This window comes from Peromyscus leucopus, chromosome 22 (assembly GCF_004664715.2).
Source record: "Peromyscus leucopus breed LL Stock chromosome 22, UCI_PerLeu_2.1, whole genome shotgun sequence".
In the NCBI taxonomy this organism is placed as follows: Eukaryota; Metazoa; Chordata; class Mammalia; order Rodentia; family Cricetidae; genus Peromyscus; species Peromyscus leucopus.
The window spans coordinates 48,766,641-48,789,561 of record NC_051081.1 but is presented as its reverse complement, the minus strand read 5'-3'; the positions used below and the strand labels follow the sequence as shown (position 1 = coordinate 48,789,561).

The window sequence follows — 22,921 nt, the reverse complement described above, 5'->3', positions numbered from 1 at the left end:
TGGGGCTAGGCTGAGAAACCTCGAGAGCCAGCCCCAGTGATCCACTCCTTCCAGCCAGGTCCCACTTCAAGTCACACTGTTCACTGGAGATCAAGTAAGTGTCCCCTCCCCTTCTCTCCCCCTCCCCCTCCCCCCTCTCCCACTCTCCTTTTTGTGCGTGAAATGTGATCAGATGCTTTCTGACTTCCAGGCTGGAACCAAAGTAAAATTTTCATAGGATCTTTTATTGCATGAGTGGAAAAGTAACTAATACAGGTGTCCATCAAAACATAATGGCCGGCTCTCTGCTCCTCCCTGTTCCAGAGACAGCCGCATCTTTCTGTGCAGTGCCAGCCTCGTTCCTGAGACACGATGGTGAAGGTCAGAGTGAACGGATTTGGCCGAATTGGACGCCTGGTTGCCAGGGCTGCCTTCCAGTCTGGCAAAGTTGATATTGTTGCCATCAATGATCCCTTCATTGACCTCAACTACATGGTCTACATGTTCCAGTATGACTCCACCCATGGCAAGTTCAACGGCACAGTCAAGGCTGAGAACGGGAAGCTGGTCATCAACGGGAAGGCCATCACCATCTTCCAGGAGCGAGATCCTGCCAACATCAAGTGGGGTGAGGCTGGTGCCGAGTATGTTGTGGAGTCCACTGGTGTCTTCACTACCATGGAGAAGGCTGGGGCCCACTTGAAGGGTGGGGCCAAAAGGGTCATCATCTCTGCCCCTTCTGCTGACGCCCCCATGTTTGTGATGGGTGTCAACCATGAGAAGTACGACAACTCACTCAAGATTATCAGCAATGCTTCCTGCACCACCAATTGCTTAGCCCCCCTGGCCAAGGTCATCCATGACAACTTTGGCATTGTGGAAGGACTCATGACCACAGTCCACGCCATCACTGCCACCCAGAAGACCGTGGATGGCCCCTCTGGGAAGCTGTGGCGTGATGGCCGTGGGGCTGCCCAGAATATCATCCCTGCATCCACCGGTGCTGCCAAGGCTGTGGGCAAGGTCATCTCAGAGCTGAACGGGAAGCTCACGGGCATGGCCTTCCTGTGTTCCTACCCCCAATGTGTCCGTCGTGGATCTGACATGCCGCCTGCAGAAACCTGCCAAGTATGACGACATCAAGAAGGTGGTGAAGCAGGCGTCCGAGGGCCCACTAAAGGGCATCCTGGGCTACACTGAGGACCAGGTTGTCTCCTGCGACTTCAACAGTGACCCCACTCTTCCACCTTCGATGCTGGGGCTGGCATTGCTCTCAATGACAACTTTGTGAAGCTCATTTCCTGGTACGACAATGAATTTGGCTACAGCAACAGGGTGGTGGACCTCATGGCCTACATGGCCTCCAAGGAGTAAGAAGCCTGCCCTGGACCACCCACCCCAGCAAGGACAGCAAGAGAGACCCTCGGCTGCTGAACAGTTCCTGTCCCATCTCAGCCCCTGATACTGAGCATCTCCCTCAGTTTCCATCCCAGACCCCCAGAACAACAGGAGGGGCTTAGGGAGCCCTACTCTCTTGAACACCATCAATAAAGTTCACTGCACCCAGAAAAGCAAACAAACAAACAAACAAAAAAAAAAAAAAAAAAAAAAACATGGTGGCCACGTGTTAAGAAGGGAGAGAGGTACATTTTCGGAAGAGCTGTGAATCTAGGTTTTCTGTGGCTGACCATTGAGATGTCACAGGTGTAGCTGGAGACGGCTGTGTCTTGTCTGCTGGTGTCCACACTTACCATGATCAACGTCAGGGGGCTCTTGGATGGTCTTGGCTAAGCATGCACTCTCAGATGGAAGTTGGAGCATGCTTTAATCCCAAAGCATTTCCCTCAAGGAATCCCAGCTCTGCTGAGTCACACCTAGCCTGAGAACATTGTCTAAATGCAATTTCAAACTCATTTTCTCAAGATACTCTTCAGCTCTCCTAGTGAAGCCACAAAAATCTTAACCTTGATTGCAGTTAGCCTGCTCAAAACGCGGAACTTCGTACAGAAGAAAGTGCTCAGTGACTAAGAGGAAGGGGAAGAATATTAAGTGTGAATTAAGGCTGTGGCCTGCTCTGTGCAACTTACATAAAGTATGCAAAGGATGGGAAGCGTTGTGTTGAAAGATTTCTATTTTTTCCCCGATTGCTCTAAAGAAGTTATAGATTCTGTGATCTTTGAGGATTACATTTATTTCGTTTATTTATGTGTGTGCGTGTGTGTGTGTTCGTACATGTGTGTGGCGGTGCAGGTGTGCTGGTCACAGGATACCTCTATGGAGTCAGGTCTCTGCTTCCACATTCATGTGGATCCTGGGGGCTCAGTTCAGGCTGCCAGTCTTACAGGAGTCTTTACCTGTTGGGCCATCTCACCAACCTTTTCTTAGCTGTTTCAAAGCTTCCCACACTGGTACCTCAGGCTAGCCTACAGCTTACTTAATGTAATCCAGGCTAGCCTCGAGCTCATTTGATTTTCCCCACGGCCTTAGTCGGCCCAGGGCTGGAATTACAGGCATGAGTCACTATGCTAGGCTCCATAATCTTCAAGTCTGTACCTCTCCACATCATGTGCCCCCAAAATGGGATGCGTGGAAGCAGCTGCGAGGCTGATGCTCCCACCGGGGTTAATCTGTTTCTCTTGGGTTGTCTCTCCAGCTCTCCTCTGGATCATTAAAACTGACTGACCTCACCTAGCACATCTCTCATCCTTACTCCAGCACAATTTCTTTTTAAACAAACTGTCCAGACAAGGAAGAAACCCTCAGACGGGTAATGAAGGAAATTAAAAACATGTATTTTTTTTTTCAGTAATAGACTTCCACATCTGCGGGAGGATAAAGCAATCGCTATAATATGTTCAACATTCCCAGGGCATCATTTCAACCATTAGCACAAAAATGAATCCAATTTTCAAACACTCTCCCCGGAGCTGGGCGGGAGGGGGGGGTGCTGCTGCCCAACCCCCCCTCCACCAGCATCTCCGGCACAGCTGAGCATGCTGCAGAGAGTGAGATGCTGTTTTTAGGGAAGCAAGATAGAATTATTCTGCAATAACCGGTTTGAACGGACCATCCTCCATACCCTATGCCAGGACTTCTCGCTGAGGAAAAAAATGCAATGCTGTCCTTGACAACTAAGCCAGAGAGCATCTTCACATTAGAAATCACCAGAAAGCAAGATTTCAGCATGACTCCTTTCCTACCTCTCCCCAGATAAAATTAGTAATTGTCTGGCCCAATTAAAACAAACTAGATAACCCTGTAAATTCCATCTCGTTCAATATCACAGGCAAGGGTTTGTCTTGCCTGGCTGGTAGATAGCCTGCTTTTTGACGGTCTTGTGGTGTGTGTTTGTATGTCTGTCTGTGGAATACCCGTGTGTGTACATGTAAGTGTGAGTATACATGCATGCACGAGTGTTTGTGTGTGCACACACATGTTCAAGTGTGGAGGTCAGAGGTTGATGCCTCAGATACATTTTTCTATCATTCTCCACCTTATTTTTTGGGACTGGGTCTCGCCCTGACCCCAGAGCTCACCAATTCACCTAGACTAGTTGGTCAGCAAACCTGAAACATCTTCCTGTCTCTGTCTCTCCAGTGCGGGGATTACAAGTTGCATCTCCATGCCCGGTATTTTATGTGGATGATCTTCGTGTTGACCTGGGAAGCACTTTCCTGGCTGAACCCTTACCAGTCTTTTTGAATTTTAGTTCCCTGACCACAAAGGTCTACATCATACTAATCCATGTTACATTTATTCATAAATTCATGTGTCCTGGTACATGTTTGTCTCTTAATATGTTGGAAAATTAAAATGTGAATTTCCTGCTAGGTAGATGTTATGCATAGCTTGGTACATGCAAATTAAGCCTTATTAGTATGCCAATCAACTTTTCTGGTATCAGTGATGCTCAGTCTCGATTTTCAACTTGATGGGACTTAGAATCACCTAGGAGACACACCTCTGGATGTGTCTGTGACCATGCTTCCACAGAGGCTCAAGAGAGAAAGGATGGCCTACCCTAAGCATGGGTACCACCATCCCATAGGCTGAGGGCCCAGACTGAACAGCTGGTTAAAAGGGGGAGGGGGTTGGAGAGATGGCTCAGGGGGTATGAGCACTGGCTCCTCTTCCAGAGGTCCTACGTTTGATTCCCAGCACCCACATGACAGCTCAGAACAGTTTGCAACTGCAACCTCCTGAGGCACGAGGCATGCATATGGCATACAGACATATGTGCAGGCAAAATACCCATACTCATAAAAATAAGCGAATTTTTTAAATAGGAAGCCTTGGAAACACCACCTGTCTTCATTTCTGGCTGCTAGGTGTTCAATCAAGATGGGAGAAAGTAGCCTCCCACTGCCATCCCTTCCCTGCGGTGATGGACTGTGGTCCTTTCCAGCTCCTCTCCAGTTCTTCCGGTTGAGTATTACATCCCAGCCATGAGAAAAGTAACTAACACAGGACGCTGGTACCAAGAAGTGGGATCGTTGCCATGGGAAACCTGCCCATGTGAGTTTAAGCTTTTGAAACTAGTTTGCAGAAGGAATGGGGAAGAGTTTAGAGCTCCAGGCCAGCGAAACCCTAGACTCTCATAAACAGAGCTTGGCAAGTCATTCTCAAACCACAAACAATGCGTCATCACAGAACCAACCATTCTACCCTCCAACATTAAACTTAGGTCTGAGAAGGGCAGGGTAGCACATGCCTGTCATCCCAAGACTTGGGAAGGGCAAGCAGGAGGATCAGAAGTTCAAGGTCATCCTCCACAGCACATTGAGTAATGACCGTTCATTAGCTGGGGGGGGGGGTGTCTTCTGCTCTGAAGTTAAACAGTGGTGCCAATCACGGTCTTTGTGAATCTCCCACCAGCCACTGAGTCAGACACTTCAAATGGGTGGGTCTGTGGCTCATATTATTATGGCTCCTTTTCCCTGGAAGCCAATAATTAGTGCCCTCCATCAGCTCCATGCCTATGTGCATAGACTGGGAATCTCCCACAGTGAGTGTAGCCCAGAAAAAAGGAGAATTCAGATGTGATGGACCACGAGCTGCAGGCAAACAAGGACCAGCATCTCCAAGCCTTGTCTGGAAGAAAGGATGAAGAGCAGGGAGGGGACAGCACCCAGCACCCGGTAGCAATCCCAGCAGGTGGCAATGTGTCTCAGGAGTCCCAGAGAGTAGGACAGAGAGAGCACACAGCACCCACCCAGCAGCGCCCAAGGAAACTGCCAGGCATGTCCAGGTGGTGTACCATACACTGTGCAATGAGAAATCTCCTGCCCCACCCCCAAGAATCCACAGTTCAACTGCATCCTGCTTGGGATGAGCTCAGAAGAGCCCACTCCGAAAAGGAAGCCTGCAGTGGAGGACCGGTCCACAACCAGTCATTCTGGGATTTTTTTTATCTTTTTCATTAGCCTAGGGTTTTTTAGTCCACTCACCGCTTCCTGGTTTAGTCATCTGAATCAATTAGCAGTTGGTAATGGTGTGCTGAGTGCCAGACACCACATTGCCTCATCCATCCATTCAATATCCTCTCCCTAGGGTCCAATAAGGAGGCCTTCCACGGGCTGGGGTACACAGGAATTCCAAGAAGGCAAATACAGGCCCCAAAGTATGTAGGTCACTGTCTAGGGTTTACTCTTTCCCTCAGGAGTGATGTTTCAATTCCCCTCTCCCATCACAAATAAAGACGGAAAAAACAGGTATATTTTGTCCTTGTCATAGCCAATCTGGTCCCTGAGTGAGGAATGCCAGCCCCCTCCAGAATGCATGGGTGGGTTGTGTCAAATCAGGGATGAAGTCAACCCTTAGGGACTCCCACCGAGGACCAATTGGCCATGCTGGAGTCTGTGGCCAAGCTTCTCTGGCTTTGTGCTCTAAGATATGGTTCCAAAAGCCCCCGCAGATGGCACAGAGGGAGACTCAGTCTCCCAGAGCACACGCACCTTACTTCCTGTACCAAGCAAACCTCTAGGCAGGAGCACCAGCAGCCCAGAGTGGCAGCCTCTCTCTCGGCAGAGTCTCAGCCCAGGAACAGGATGCATGCAGGAAGCTTGAGGGTGAGGACAGTTTGTTCCTGAGTGACAGGGCATCAGGATGTGGGGCTGGGAACAGGTCCCGGCTCCAGGAGTCGGGACTTTAGATTTTTCCTAGCATGGCATCCATCAGCTGGTCATCTCTGGGTGTTACCCTGGCTTGGCAGATCCTGGCACCATCTGGGTCTCAGCCACAGCCACTTCATGAAGAGCACAAGCAGGGTGCTGCTGGCCTGTAATCCCAGCACTTAGGAGGTAGAGTCAGGAAGGGTTAAGTTCCAGGAAATCTTTAGCTACATGGAGAGTTCAAGGCCAGCCTGGGCTATGTGAGACTCAGTTTCAAACAAAAATTTTAAAGCCCTTTTCTCTTTAAAGAGAAAAATGAAGCTGACCTGGGAGTTCTAGGATGAATACCCAGGTCCAAGCCTCACACAAAATACCCTGGCTCTCTCTGACGTAAGCATCTCTAACACTTCTGTGTCTCGGGGTTCTGTCCTGCAGAGAGTTCTACTATCCTGGGTGGGGGAAGCTGTCTGTCTGCAGAACACAGGGCTGGTTGTTGAGGTTTTGAGGTACTCTGCATGCCTGCCTGTTGCACAGGGGTCTCAGGACCTCTCTTCCCATGTGGTTTCTGTTGAAGATGGTCTTGGATAGCAAAGATGGAATTCTTCAGATATTTCTAAGCTCTTAGTGTGAGCAACCTTCTTAGCTGAAATGGTACAGACTACCTCATGCCTGTGTGTTCAACACCGCATCCCCCAGATGCTGACTGTGGCCACCCTGCCTGGGATGAGGCCATGGTAGTCCCTGTTTTAAGACTCTGGTGGCCACTGAGGGATGAGAACACTGGCCTTACTCCCTCACTCATGGGGTTCTGGAGCTGAACAAGCTGAATATGGCTCCATGTGGGGGCTGCTCCCAATGTGACTATTACTACCCAGCACTTACTGATGTCTGAGAACACAGAAGTCAGGAGACAGGATGTGGCTCCATGCTGGGGATCCTCCAGATTGCCTGTCCGCTCACCTCAAATCCCTCTGTTGGATTAGCCACAGAGATAGAGTCCCAAGGCCCCTTGAGTTGAGGAGTTTGGGACCATATGGCCTATTCTCTTTCGGCAATGCCAATTTCTCCCATTCAGTAAATCAAGAAGGCACAAAATACACGGGCAGGCTAGCCATGGCAAGTCAGAGCAGGGCAGTGTTTGGGGATTGTTCCCAGCACGGAGCTTAAGGAGACAGCAGATAAAACAGGCTTCTAAATGTGAATTTCAAAGACGGAGAGTGAAATGCGCTTACTAACCTCTCTGGAAACAAGACTCATGCCTGCACTAATTATTTATTGAGTGGATAGGTTCACCCAGCCCATGGGTGCCAGGGGACAATGCCAGCCTCTCTCACAGTTGGGAGAGATCATTTGGCTCTGGGAAGTAGGCGACGCCCTAGGCTATCATCCAATGGCATCGCAGCTCCCTTTGAACCCTACCTTCACCAAGGATCTTAAGACTCTGCCTGTCCCTCGGTCCCTCACAGGTTAAAGCCTCGAGAACTGTTCCCTAGCAGCGACTTAACGTTGAGGCAGAGGTCTAGAATTAAAACGCCTCTCGCTTTCTTTAGCCACATGGGAACGCTAATTATAGCATTCAGCCTCCAATGCATATTTATTTTGTTCATCGCTAGCCTCGGCTTGTAATGAAGAGTTGTTACGTCCAAGTTATTCCAGTGTGTTCTGGGGCTGTCGCTGATGAGGGCAGGTGGCTGGGGAAATGAAAGGTATTCTCTGTTTCTATAATTATGTCATCATGTTACAGTTAATGTGCAGAGCCAGGAACCATGGAACTCACACAGAACATAGTCCAGACCCTAGGGGGAAGGTCCTTGTACAAAAGTATGTGGTAGTATATAGCACAGAAGAGGAGCAGCCCTAGCCAGATGGTGACCCCAGGTAAGCCACTTCACTTGTGGCCAGGTGGGGGTGCGGTGACTCATGATACCTCTTTTTTAGGGGGGATGGGCGGGGTGTTGAGACAGGGTTTCTCCATGTAGTCTTGGTGCCTGTCCTGGATCTCGCTCTGTAGACCAGGCTGGCCTCGAACTCACAGTGATCCGCCTGGCTCTGCCTCCCGAGTTCTGGGATTAAAGGTGGCGCCACCACCGCCTGGCTCATGGTACCTCTTTTGTGAGCTGTTATCAGCCCTTCCAGCTTAGCAGTACTTGCCAAGTGAATAAAGTGAGCAGGTAGACGAGTGAATGAAGACACCTGGGTCCACTTCTGAGTTGTCTTTCCTAACAGCCTGGGGCTTACGGTAATGACAGACCGTACTAGCAGGGTGCTCACACCCTGGGTGGAGAGGCCAAGGACTTGAATCTCTCTGCCTTCATTGGAGGTCCAGCTGCAGGGCCTGAGGCAAGCCGGCCTCTGTCTGCCTCCCTGTCAAATGTCGTGTGATAAAGCCCGCTGTCTGCGGCCACTGTGGAATCAGAGATGTAACCGGCAAAGACCGTGTGTTTGGGGTTTCTCCAACACCCTCCCCATTCCGCATCCATCCGATCAGACACAGGGTCTTCTCACAGCCGTGAACACCAGCACTGGCGTTGGCCCTTTCTGCTGCTTCAAGGCACACAGAGACCGGCTTGCCACTGACTAGACATATCGGCTTTAGTTCTTCTCCAGGAATATCTACTGCTCCTCAACTGACACTTGGTCAGGAATGGCAATAACTCCATTGGTCCAGTGCCCCATAATGGCAACCTTGTACTGAGCCTTCTCCACCCTGCCCCTTCTCTCCACATGCTCAGTGACAGCCCTCCTCTACTGGGCTCTGGGGGAAAATCCAGAAAACCCTCATCTAAGGTGGAGGAGAACCTCTCCAGGCACCAGGAAAGTCCAGAACGACTCAAAATCATGTGTCTCTCTTTTGCAAGGGACAGATGTCCCCCTCCGTGATGGTCCTGAAGCCAGTGGTCCTCACAGGACACCATCCCACTTGCAGATACAGTGCTTGGCATTCATTGTTCTCTGCCGCCCTTGAGAAGAGCCCCCGGGGCTCAGGGGGATGGGACAGACCTTCCCATGTACCTCCTGGAAGCTCAAAGGACTTGAGTCTTTATCTTTCCACTTCCTCCCTCTAACCGTCATCTCGCTCATACATAGGGTTCTTCCAAAGAATGCCTCCCGCTGCTCTGACACCAGCATCTGTAGGCAAAAATGACTACAGGAGTGAAGAACGTTCTGGCCTGATGCCCAGACTCCATCTCCACCTGAGGTTTACACCCAAATTATCTGGCTTGTCACACTCATGACAGTTAACAGCATCGGGGATGTGCTCGCCTGCCTGTCCATAGCCATGGCGAAACAACCAAGGGGAACAAATCAGAAGAGCAAGGGTTCAGTGCGGCTGCCGTTTCAGGGGTGTCAATCAGCAGTCACTTGGCTCTGTTGCTTCTATGGAGAGGTAGATGGTAGACCATCATGTCAGGAATGGGGGGCGGAACAAAATCCCAGAAGGCAGGAGGAGGATGGGAAGGACTCAGGGACAAGATACACCCTCTAAGGGCATGTCCCCAAGGACCCACTTTCTCCAACCCTGCCCCAGGTCTCTCTGTAGCCCATGAAGTATGAACTCATGAATGGACTGATTGCAGGACTCAGAGCCCTCCTGATTCTATCACCTCTCAATAGCGCCACCTACTGGGTAGGAAGCCCTTGACGGAAGAGCTTTTGTGAGGGGAGACTTGAAGGCGATAACTAAAGTCATTTGGTGCGTCACAAAAATATCTAGAACAGTGTTTCTCGATGTGCTTCCCAAGGCTAGAATTCTCTAGGAGAGCATCAAAATGTGCTTTCGTTTGAGGCTGGAAATACCAGCGCATACAGACAGCCTCTGGGTTACCCAGTGACCTAAGGCGGCTCTCATTTTCATACCTGTGCTTCCTAGATGAACTCCCTGGTACCAAGGGTAAATCAACAGACAGCAGGCTGTGTCCTCAAGGAATTCCTGGCCTTGGGGATACAGAAATAATGATGGAAGATCGTAAAGTCATCACTGGTGGTAGGCTGGGTGAAATCCAGCCTTAAGCGGGGGAGAGCTTAGGAGAGACACTCTCTACAGCAGAAGAAAGCCATGAACCTTCTGGTCATATGTGTGGTGAGGAAAGGAGAGGAGGGAGGCAGGTGGTGCATGTAGGGAGCTATGGCAACCACCTCCTTCCAAGTCCACAGAGCTTAGACAGTTGGAAGCAGAGGCGAGAGCCTGTCCTGATTCTTATTTCAGACTCTTGGAAAGGACCACATGCCCTTCCCACCTCTGGTTCCCGCACCCCATACCCTGGCTCTTTATCACCACTAGGACCCTGGCATTCAGGAAACATGGTGGGTTGGTGATTGCTCCTTGGAAGAAAATGATGGGCTCCTCAGGACATGGAGGTACCCCTAGGTAGAGCCAGGAATGAGGACCAGTGGTGAGCTTAACATGGGTCCCATTAAAGAAAGCCATTTTCAGCCAGGTGTGGTGGTATATGCCTTTAATCCCAGCACTCGGGAGGCAGAGGCAGGTGGATCTCTGTGAGTTCGAGGCCAGCCTGGACTACCAAGTGAGTTCCAGGACAGGCACCAAAACTACACAGAGAAAACCCTGTCTCAAAAAAACCAAAAAAAAAAAAGAAAGAAAGAAAGAAAGAAAGAAAGAAAGAAAGAAAGAAAGAAAGAAAGAAAGAAAGAAAGAAAGAAGAGAGAGAGAGAGAGAGAGAGAGACCATTTTCCAAGAACACCATCCACGAGGCCTTTGGAGTCAGGGACCAATAGAAGTACCATCTGGACCTCAGCGCATCTACATGGCAGCCAAGACACCAGGCAAAATGGATGGCTGGACTCACAAACTCCAGATACCTGAGACAAGAAAAAACAGAACAGCCTCAACCGCTAGCATCTAGGACCTCCAAGGGCATGGGGACTAGGGTCCTTCCCCTGTCACTCACCATTTATGCCAGAGAATGGGTGACACTGACTTTATACAAGTGTCGTCAAGAGACTGTGCCATCCAGGATAGGTGTGGCAATGGGCGCCTCTAATTCCAACACCCAAAAGGCAGAGTTAGGTGGGTGTCTGTGAGTTCGAGGCCAGTCTTATTTTCCATAGAGAGTTCCAGAACAGCCGGAGTTACAAAGGCCCTTTTGGTTGGGGGAGATCCATCCAAAGAGACATCGGGAGGACGGAGACTCAATAAAGAAATTTAAGTGACATGCAGGAACAATGTGAAAGTTATGGCCTCAGACCATGCACAGATACTCAACTGGGATGAAGAATCCAAGAAATGGGCACCATAGGTCAGTTATGCCCTCTCCCTACATTAAAATTCATCTCTGACTCCAGAGTCTGTAGAAGAAAGGAACAAAAAGAACATGCTCTCTGAGGTCCTTTGCATGGGAAAAAAAAAAAAACCCTCTAGGGACCAAGGATGGGACATGTTTGTGAGCAGGAGATGCTGAGGAGGGTGGGTCAGATGAAGGAGCGAGGGTGTGATTGGTTAATGTGGACTGTCAACTCGACAGGGTCTACAATGTCCTGGCAGTAAGTCTCTAGCTATCTCTGTCAAGGATTGTCTACACCGAGTTCACTGAAGTGGGAAGATCCAGACTAACTGGGGAGCACCATTCCATGCCACTGAGTCCAGATAAACACAAATACTCATCTTTGTCTCCTTCCTGACTGCGGATGCAATGTGACCAGCCATGGCTTCCCCACCATGATGGACTGTAACTCTTCCAAAGGTGAACTAAATTAAATCCACCACCATTTCTCTTCCTTCCTTCCTTTCTTCCTTCTCTTTCTTTCTCTTTCTTTCTCTCTCTCTCCCTCCCCCCCCCCCCCCCCCCCCCCCGTCCCTCCACATTGGTTTCCTCAGGTGTTCTGTTAGCACAACAAGAAAAGAAACTAGCCGGGCGGAAGGTGGTGGAGCAGGCCTTTAATCCCAGCACTCGGGAGGCAGAGGCAGGCGGATCTCTGTGAGTTCGAGGCCAGCCTGGGCTACCAAGTGAGTTCCAGGACAGGTGCAAAGCTACACAGAGAAACCCTGTCTCAAAAAAAAAAAAAAAAAAAAAAAAAGAAAAGAAACTAATGCATGAGCTAAGCTATGAGACACCTTGCTCGGCTCACTGAGAGAGAGGGCAAGCAATTTGCCTCTTCCCCAACCCCCCAGGTCTATGCTGAGCAAATGTGGAGCATACTGGGTGGCCATGGTTAGGACAGGCTGAGGCTGACTCGTCTCCTGCCATCTATACTAAGACCCAGCCCTTCATCTCTCCAGGGTATGTGAGAAGGACGCCCTTGCCCACTAGGATGAACCCAGGCTGCACGGACTCAGGACAGTTGAAGGCAAGGAGGTTATGGAAGCCCAGAGGTCAGGACAGAGGGTGACCCACACAGCAGCTCGTGGGAAATTCACAACTGCAGTGGAGGATCTTGCCAAAGAGCGAAGGACGACCCAAGTGTCTGAGAGGATGTTTGGCTAAGAATGGAGAACCGTTAAACACAACTGAAACACAGGATGAAGATGGTAACAGTCAGCCCCCCCTCCGCCCGACTGTTCGGCCCCCCGCTGAATATTCATTTTTTTCCTTCGACTCAGCCGAGAAGTTAGGAGTCAGGTTAAGTACAGCTGCTGCTCTCCTGGGGGATCTGGGTTCAATTCCCAGCATCCACAACAAGCAGCTCACAATGATCAGCAACTCCAGCTCCAGGGAACCAGATGCCCTCTTCTGGCCTCCACAGGCACCTACACTCACATGCATAGACACCCGTGAAGACAGACAGACAGACAGACAGACACACACACACCTGCATATAATTAAAAATAATAAAAATAAAATGTTGAGGGAGAGGAGAGGGGGCAACCACAACCAAGATATCCACAGTCAACTGGGACATTCCCAGCCCTGGAGAGCACAGGCTGGGGCAGAGGCCACCTTGTGGTGATATTTTATTTGTACTGAAATGTGATTTTATTTGTATGTTAATAAATGAAGTTGCCTGGGGGTCAGAGCTAATAGCAAGCCATAGCAGAGGCTGGGCGGTGGTGGTGCACGCCTTTAATCCCAGCACTCTTGGGAGGCAGAGCTAGGTGGATCTCTGTGTATTCAAGGATACAGCCAGCATGGAGACACATGCCTTTAATCTCAATACCAACCATAGAAGACCTGGAGGTCTGTATAGATGGGCAGTGACGAGGAGGTCATGTGGTTGGGTTTACAACCAATGAGAAGGCAGAATAGAAAGTCTATAAAAAAGACAGATACACAGGATGTAGGTCTCTTGCTGAGGAGGACAGCAGCGGCAGTGAAGGGTAAGGATTTTAGCTCTTAGCTTTTGCTCTGACCTCTCGGGCTTTTTAACTTTGCAATTGGTTCTGTGTTTCTTATTTAACAAGATGGTTACATCTATACCACCTCGCCATGTCTAGGTCATCCTGTACCTGGCAAGGGATACGGGGTCCCAGCAGACACCAGTGTGTGGTCCTACAATGACCCATTTTAATTCAGTGAATGCCTCACATCCCTTCTGACACAAACCATCTGACTCTTTGGTGTCATCTGATTGTATCTAAAGGACCCACAAGTAAGTGGCTATGTGTCAATGAATTTTGACAGGAGATTTTCACTCAGATGACCTAGAACCACATACTTCTTCCACGGTGTCTCTTCAAGCCCATGGGAAGCTGCACCTCTGGAAAGCAATAGCCACTCCTGCATAAACATGACCTAAGTGTTGGTGTCTGCTACAGCTTCTTTCACCTTCACAGATACCAGGTCAAGACTTGAACACAGAGGGCTGGAGAGATGGCTCAGTGGTTAAGAGCACTGGCTGCTCTTCCAGAGGACCTGGGTTCAATTCTCAGCACCCACATGTCAGATAACCATCCATAACCCCAATTCCAGGGGATCTTGCACCCTCTTCTGGTCTCTGTGGGCACTGCACACATGTGGTGCACATACATACATGCACATACACAAATGCTGATACACATAAAAACTAAGTTAAAAGACTTGAATACATCTTTTCACAGGGATATAATCTAACCTCTAACTATCCCCCTTCCTGGGTGAGCCCCCATCCAATGACACTGTGTTAGTCTTCTCTTTCCTGTGACAAAATTCTAAAGGAAATGAGGACTGGGCAAGTGAGACAGTTCTCCAGGTAAAGTGACTGCTGTGCAAACCTAGAGACCCGGGTTCAACCCCCAGAACCCTCACAGGTCAATGTGAGAGAGAGGACTGCCTCAAACCAAGATGGTGGGCAGGAGAACGCTGCAGCTGCAGCGTCAGTGAAGGAAGAAGCTTCCAGAAGAGCACACAGCAGCTGCTCTTGGTGACTTGCAATGGACAGGAAGTTCTGTGCAGCTGGGGCAAAGGGAAGACAGAGCATGGCACGTTGATCTCTTTTCTGAGAAACATTTAAACAATCACGTTTACTTGGCTGGTAGTTATGGAGGTCACGAAGGTCCGGGTGGGGAACGAAGCTTCTTGTCACCTCTATAATGTAGTGAGAGGCGAGAGAGTACACAAGAGAACAGGACCGAGGCAGACTCACTCTATGACAAGTCCACTCTCAGAATAATGCTGCCAATTGATTTGTGAGGACACAGGCCTGCTGACTGAACCCCTATTCCGGCTCCCGTCAGTCTTTCCCACTGGGGACGGTGCTGGGACATGAAGCACGGGGGATACCCAGCAGGTAGAGATGCACTAAAAAAAGCCACACAAGAGGGTACTGACTTCTCTGGTACAGCAGGAGAGCTGCACCCTTTGGGGAACGCAGGACAGAGGACACTGCTTGCCATCCTCAAAGTGGCATGGAGCGCACTCTCAGCCCTGGGAACCCAGAGACCAAGGAGATGGACATCCAAAGCAGGCTCATGGGTGCAGACAGCATCCAGGACCACCTGCCATCTGGGCACAGCAGGCAAGGCACTGAGAGAGCCCCAGGAAGCTGCCAGAAGAACCACAAGGCCTTCAAGAGACATTCCCAGGCCTGGCTTGACTTTCCAGTCTCTGTACAAACCCCACACCAAGGAGCTAGCCTAGGAAAAGTAAAGCCAATTTCCTACCCAATGCCAGCTACAGACAGTCAGTCACGTCACTCACACTTGGAATTCGGCACCAGAGCCTCTCACAGCTGTCTGCATTCCCAACCAAAACATGAGAAGAAATATTTGTGTATTTTGGTGTCTGTAATGCCAGCACTTGTGACTGTCATCTGAGCTCCCTGGCAAACGAACTCAGGGGAGGGAAGGGACTGGATGGGTGTGGGGTGAGGCAGGGGGACTGGGGGAACGTCTCTGCAACCTCCCCGGCCAGCAGTGACAATCCATGGGAGACAAGAAGATGAGTTGGTTCAATATGACCAAGTAGCCGGTGTTGGTTCAAACTTGGGAAGTCTGACCCCCGAGTAGTTTATTTTCAGCATATTTAAGCACAGCGTGATCGGGTGAAAACTTATTCTGGTGATAATTACCTCAGTCCTGCGTGCACAATAAAGCATACATAAACCTCTTCCAGAGACAAAGTAAGCTAAATAAAGATTGGACGTGACTACAGTGAAACTCTTTGCAAAGTACATATGACACCTTCTACAAAAATGGGTCCTATATAGATTGACAAAAATAAGCTTATGATGACGGTCTGGGGGAGGGTCCAGTGTGGTCTCCAGCCACACAGACACCACACAGGTCACCAGGCTAGAACGCACATCCGCTCCCAGCCTTCTGGGGAGATAACAGGGGTCTCATTCTTTCCCTTGAGGAAACCATGCTGTGTGCTAACATTCTAGGTTCCCCGAGTGCTGATCTGTGGGCACACGGACCTCCGTGCCCCCCACAGCAAGGGCAGCCCTCCTGGTTTTCCATAGCAGCAGCCGCTTCATTGGTTGGTCCAGCTGTCCCTGCCCTCAGCGCTCAGTGTCATAAAATCACTCTTAGGCTAAACCTGAAAAAGTGGGGAAGAGCCTTAACTCTAAGAGACTGCAGTGGGGACCATCAGGAGCTATCCTTGGCTACCTCTAAGGAGACCTCACATGGAGACGAGTCAGATCTCTGGCTGACCTTGGCCCTTCATTGGTAGCCTTGAGTGTTTCCCGTTTTCATTGCAGGAATGATAATAACTCAGAATGATAAGGCCCCTGGGGTGCCATCTAGTCCATCCCTTTTCTTTATTTTACGGATGACAAAGTTAAACCACGTGGGACAGGTACTCTTCTGCATGAATCAACAAATAAATAAAATACTCTGGAAAGATGGCTGCCTGAGGCTGGAGCGAGGGCTCAGGGGTTAAGACCGTGTACTGCTCTGGCAGAGGACCGAGTTCTGCTCCCAGCACCCACAGCAGGTGGCCCACAACCACCTCTAACTCCAGGTCTAGAGAATCCAACGGCCTCTTCTGGACTCCAGGAGCAAACTGCATCCACATGTGTACATACACACAGACACATCATAGAAAAATAATCAAAAATAAACCTTTTTTTAGGGTCGGGAGAGGTGGCTCAGCAGTTAAGAGCACTGGCTGTTCTTCCAGAGGACCCAGGTTCAATTCCCAGCACCCACACGGCAGCTCACAATTGCCTGTAACTCCAGTTCCAGGGGACCTGACACCCTCACACGTGCAGGCAAAACACCAATGTACATAAAATAAAAATAAATCATTTTTTAAAAAGTAAACCTTTTTTTAAAAGTTTGATGTTGCATACATGAATATCAAATGAATTATAATTAAAATCTACAAGTTACAAGACTATTTGGAGACTTCTGTCCCCTCCCTTATAGGCCATAGGCCAATGTTTGATTCTGTGGGTGGCTGAGGAGTTAAAATGCTTTCAGAACCCCCTACCCCCACCCTGGATACTCTGCCTGACTCTACATAACTCCACACAGAAGGCTTATTTTTGGAATTAGATCATTTCTTTACCTTCGGCAGCTGATCGGGGTGCGCTGCTGATATTGCTTCTGGGAGCTATAAATTGTCCAGTCAGGTCTCACATCCCAGGAACTGAAACCCCTTAACAAGAGAAGGGTGAGACCTTCCGGGATACTTCCTGTCATTTTACATTCTCAGAGCCACACAACTCCGAGTGTGAGGGAAACCAAGGGGCCCTGCTGCAGGCCAAAGGCAAGACCGCAGGAGAGCTGGAGAGGTGGCTGCAGGGTTGAGAGCCTGGAGAAGGCCAGAGTTCAGTTCCCAGAACCCAGGTCAGGCAGCTCACAATCCCTGTAACCCCAGCCCAGGGAGGGACAACACCTCTGGTCCCCGAGGGCACCTACCGTTCCGTGCACACAACCTCCCACACAAGCGCGTGCGCGCACACACACTCCACCCACACATATAATTAAAAATAAAAATAGGTTTTTAAAAAGAGGAACACAGAAGACGTGCAGATATCTGAAAAGGCTAGTTAAATATGAAGACAGGGGATGTTGCTCTTATTCCCAAGAGGAGGGAAAAGGTAAATTTTAGAAACAAACTGCCGAGACTTGACCCATTTGGGGGGGGGGGGAGGATGCCAGCATGGAACGTTTGTTTTTGTTGTTGTTTAAGATTGTTTTTTCTTATGTCTATGGATATTTTGCTTGCCTGTATGTCTGTGCATCCTGTGCATGGCTGGTGCCCCTGGAGGCCCGACAAGGGCATGGGATCCCGAGACTAAAGTTACAGATGCTGGTGAGCCACCATAGTTCCAGGCTAGCCAGAGCTACAAAGAGAGACTTTGTCTCGAAACAAAAGTACATTTAAAAAGCTTCTGTAAAGGTTAGGAGTTACACTAATTTTTCCTACACGATAAAAAAGATTTTAAAAAGTAATAATAATATGGATGGAGAGAGGGCTCAGCCATTCCTTGGCCAGTATTTGCCTTGTTTCGATTACTTCAAGGGGCGATAGGTGTTTTTCCTCAGACATGTTGGTTCTACAAACCGGTAGGCAATCTGTCCATCAGGAGGGGTCCCTACATACTCCACCAATCAGCCTTGTTCAGAGAGCTGCTCTTGAAGAAGACCCACACTCCATTCCCAGCACACGTAACAGGCAACTCACAACCGACCACCTGTAACTCCACCTCCGGGACCCAGCACCTTCTAGGCTGTCAGCACCTGCACTCACACAGGGTTTTTTTTTAATCTTCTTAAATAACAGTAAATGACGCCCCAGGCTTTGACAGCCATGGTGGTTTGAATGTAAAACGTCCCCCACGGGCTCACGTGCCTAGACACTCGTGGGACTTTTCGAGGTGGAGCCTGGGGACCGGCTGTGTGGTTTAGAGCCTAGCTTGCTTCCCATGCTTGTTGACCACGACCAAAACCACAGTGTGACCAGCTGCTTCATTCACCCACGCCTTCTCCATGCTGGACTGTGGCCCTCCGAACTGTAAGCCCAAAATACACCCTTTCCCCCCTAAACTGCTTCTTGTCAGCCAAGAAAGTAACTAACACCACAGCTAAGATCTGTGGGGAGCTGAGAAAGTCGCCATTAGCCTCGCTGCTGGCCAACAGACAGCAAGGTTTCCCGTGGAACATGCAGAGGACAGTGTAACGGCGAAGCAAAGACTCCCACAGAAGCCTACACTGGAACCACAGATGTGACGGAAACCCCTCTTGAGATTCACTCACTCCTGGCCACCTCTGGCCTGAAGGTCCTGGGGAGGTACCTTCTTCCCAGTAGCAGGGACCAAGTGTCCCCACTGCTAGGGGTTGCTGTGTGCCTGGGACCATCTGCTGGGGGCTGCTGTGTGCCTGGGGCCATCTGCTGGGGGTTGCTGTGTGCCTGGGGCCATCATCTGCTAGGGCCTGCTGTGTGCCTGGGACCATCGGCTGGGGGCTGCTGTGTGCCTGGGACCATCTGTTAGGGGCTGCTGTGTGCCTGGGACCATCTGCTAGGGGTTGCTGTGTGCCTGGGACCATCTGTTAGGGGCGGCTGTGTGCCTGGGGCCATCTGCTAGGGGTCGTATTTCCATTCTCACCACAGACTGAGTGAGGGTTAGGGTCCTGTGAGATGCTACACACTGTACGAAGAATATCACACATAATCTAACATGGTTCATTTTGGCCACAAACCTTTTGAGGGTAACTGCTAGTGTCCACTTCTTCTTGAGGAACTAGGCTCTACAAGGACCAGATCTACTCCACAGTGACGCTGGGGCCCCCGGGCTGCCTACACTCCTGCAGAACCCAGGAATAGTGCTTGTCTGGCCTGAAAAACTTCTTTCTGTGTTTTGGGTGTTCATGCCTGACCTCCCCGCCATCCCCACACTTCTTGTTCTTAGACACTGGATTTTTCTCTGTGGAGCTCATCACTAAGGGAATTCAAGCCCCCAACCACAGAATGCACGAAGAATATTCCCAGGAGAATGGCTGGGATTCCCCTAAATACAAACACGTGCTCGTTCATTCCCACTGAGCAAAACAACTGTCGGGGACTCATAATTAAAAGATGATTAGCAGAAAATTCTAGGGCAAAGCTCTTGCCTCCGCTGAGCACCTGCACCCTAAGAGCAGGGCTGGTTTTGTTTGTGGAGTCTCAGGGGATCCCTTCCTGATTGACAAGATTCCCCACCAGTTTGTAGAACCAACAAATATCTGAAGAAGCCGCAATCAACGCCCCTCACAGTCATCAAAACAAGGCAAATGCCGGCAACGTAATGAGCATGCCTGTGAGTGTTCCATCAGTAGGTGAAGGATTTCCTCATCCACCGTCGTGGGCTTGCGGCACCCCCGGGCTCTCTTGTATCCCTGGCCATTTGTTCCCGAACCCACTTCCTCCTCCAAATCAGTGTCTTGGTTAGAGTTACCATTGCTGGGAGGCAACACCATAAGCAAACATTCTTATCTCCCGAGCAGCTCCTTACAGAACAGTCCACTGAGCTCTCAACACTCTGTGGCTTTTCTAGCTCAAATTTCCAAGGCTCTTCCCACATCCTCACAAAAACAACGTGGTCAAGTCTGTCACCGCAAAACCCCAGTAGCCTGGTACCAACTTGTCATAGTTAGCATTACTATTACTATGACCATGACCAAAACTACTTGGGGAGAAAGGGTTTATTTTACTCACAGTTTCATATCACAGCTCATCATCAAAAGCAGAGAGGACAGGAACTCGAGCAGGACAGGAACCTGGAGGCAGGAGCTGATGCAGAGGCCATGGAGGGGGGCTGCTTACTGGCTTGTTCCCCATGGTTTGTTCAGCCTGCTTTCTTACAGAACCCAGGACCACCAGCCCAGGGATGGCCCCACCTACCATGGGCTGGACCCTCCCCATCAACCACTAATTAAGAAAATGCCCTACAGCTGGACTTGTGGAGACATTTTTTTCTCAACTGAGGTTCCCTCCTTTCAGATGACTCTAGCTTGTGTCAAGTTGACATAACACTAGCCAGCCCAGCAAGGCTTCCTGCCTCCTGTGGTTAGGGAAGAAGAGAAACTCCGCCTTCTGAAAGAGAGCAAAGGGTGAGAGAAGAGACATGGCCCTTGAACCCCAAGCAGCACAACTTTCTAGCCAAGGCTGTAGACTTGGTGCTTCTGCTGAACCCCTTTTCTCCATCTATAAACTGGGGTGCCATAGCGTGTACCCCACAGGTTCACAGGGAAGTCCAGCTGAGCTGGCACATAAAATCCCCCCGGCCTCAGCGTGCAGGCTGGAAAGGGCCTTGACCTGCACAGACCTTGGACTCCAGCCTCCCTGTCCCCTGAACCTTGAGAAAGTGAGCTTGTGTTCCCAAAACTACGGCAACTCTGAAAACCAAGTATGCCCCCTTTTCTGAGCTCCTCCCCCTCCAGTTCCCCGTCACCATCCTTGAAGGTGACATCGTTCACGGTGGCTTTGGGGCACTGGCTCCTCTTGATTCTGGAAGAACAGGGCTTAGCAGTTCACTGGGAGATGACCACGGCAGAGAGCTACCCCAGACCTGCCGTAGGACAGGATGTTTTCCCAGCACGGAGGATTCCCTGGGCTCAGGATGGTGGGGTGGGGGTGGGGTGGGGGGCAATAAGGAACTGGCTCAGGCGATCCTGGAGACTGAGAAACCCTCGCCCCAGATCCAAGGCCAGCCATCCCGAGGCCTGAGAAGGTCGGTGTGCAGCTCTAGTCTGAGTCATGACAAGCTTGGTGTGGATGTGAACTGCATGTCAGAGTGGGACGGCCCCATCTCCTCCTGTCCTACGGGAGGACCCAGGCAGGACCCTTGAATTATGCCCCGCCCCCCCGGCTAGCTCTCCCAGGGGTTAGCTCATCCCAGGATGGGAGCAAACTGGAATGGCGCGGTCCTGAGAATTGGGCAGGGGCTCATTCATTCCCTTGGGCCTGGAGCCAAAGTCACACATTCTCATCAGCAATCCCATGAGCGACCGGGAACCAGAATGTGAACTAGAAGGAATCCTGCCCGCACCCAATGCAGGCACCCACAGCCCTCACCCGGGCATTAGGCCTCTAAGTATCAAATCAGGTGTTACAATCTTGACACCCCTCCATCTCAACCTGATGAACTGATGAACAGCTGCCACCCAGCCCGGTCCCTTGAGCCCTCCTCACCCAGCACATGACGCTTTGACATCCTTCCCTTCAGGGTAGTAGTAGCTGGGCCTACCTGTTGGCAAATGTTTGGGATGCCTACGGATGCCCTGACAGCGAGAGCAATCTGTGACTCCCTCTTCCCCAAGGTTCACCGCTGGCTCCATGCCCCCAGTCCTTCCCAGACACCTTCTCTGAACATTAAACCTGTTTGTTGTCTTGGATCAGAAACGGCCACAGTGGAATGAGAGAAAACAGTTAATTGCTCAAGGCCAGGGTTTGTATGGAGGATACAAAGCCACCGGGCGCCCCCTGCTGCCCAAGGGGTGAATTGCAACCACTGCCCACTCAGTCATTCCCACTACCGCTCTGATGGTCAGAACCGTAATTTTGGGGAAATTAAAGAATAAAGGAAATGATGATGACGATGATCGAGGTTTTTTCCAATGCTTGAAAAGCCCTCAGTTCTTACTAATAATCAAAGTAAAACTGTGGGTGCTCTTCCTCATCCGAGACAGGGACGAAGAGGTGTGGATCCTGGCGACATCTTCCTTGCCTGAGGTACCGAGATAGCGTGCGGTCTTCTGACTCCCAATGTCGACCCCCAAAGGCCTATGTAACCAGATGAACTTCACAAAGCAGTTAGCACGCTTTAGTGAGAAACACTAGTGAACACTTCCAACCTAGAGTATACTAAAACTGTTTTTGTTTTGTTTGTTTGTTTTTTGTTTTTTTGTTGTTGTTGTTGTTTTTGTTTTTTTGTTTTTTTTGAGACAGGGTTTCTCTGTGTAGCTTTGCGCCTTTCCTGGAACTCACTTTGTAGACCAGGCTGGCCTCGAACTCACAGAGATCCGCCTGCCTCTGCCTCCCGAGTGCTGGGATTCTCGGCCTTTTGGCTAAGATCAAGTGTAGTATCTGTTCTTATCTGTTTTGGTTTTTTGAGACAGAGTTTCTCTGTGTAGCACTGGCTGTGCTGGATCTCACTCTGTAGACCAGGCTGGACTCTAACTCACAGAGATTCTCCTGCCTCTGCCTCCCGAGTGCTGGGATTAAAGGGGTGCGCCGCCACTGTCCGGCAACCCTGAACTTCCGATCCTCAGTCTCTACCTCCCACGTGCTAAGTTTGCTGAATCGCGCCACCATACATAGTTTATACAATGAGGACAGACCCTGGGCTTCATCCATGCTAGGCTTCATCCACAGCTCTACCAACCGAGCTACAGGCCCAGCCTACAACTGTTATTTTAACGTCGTAGCTGTCGGGGAAATATTTTTAACCCTCTCCCAGAGGTTTAACTGGAATGAAATTGTACAATGTCCACTTGCTAAATATGATCTGGGAGGTTCCTGGGGGACGTG

At 50.1% G+C, this 22,921-nt stretch overlaps 2 pseudogenes; both read left to right on the top strand.

Moving 5' to 3' along the window:
• Nucleotides 1-289: 289 nt before the first annotated feature.
• LOC114698841 lies at nt 290-1,545 on the top strand (annotated as a pseudogene).
• A 20,893-nt stretch (nt 1,546-22,438) lies between these two features.
• LOC114698865 lies at nt 22,439-22,585 on the top strand (annotated as a pseudogene).
• The last annotated feature ends 336 nt before the right edge of the window (nt 22,586-22,921 follow it).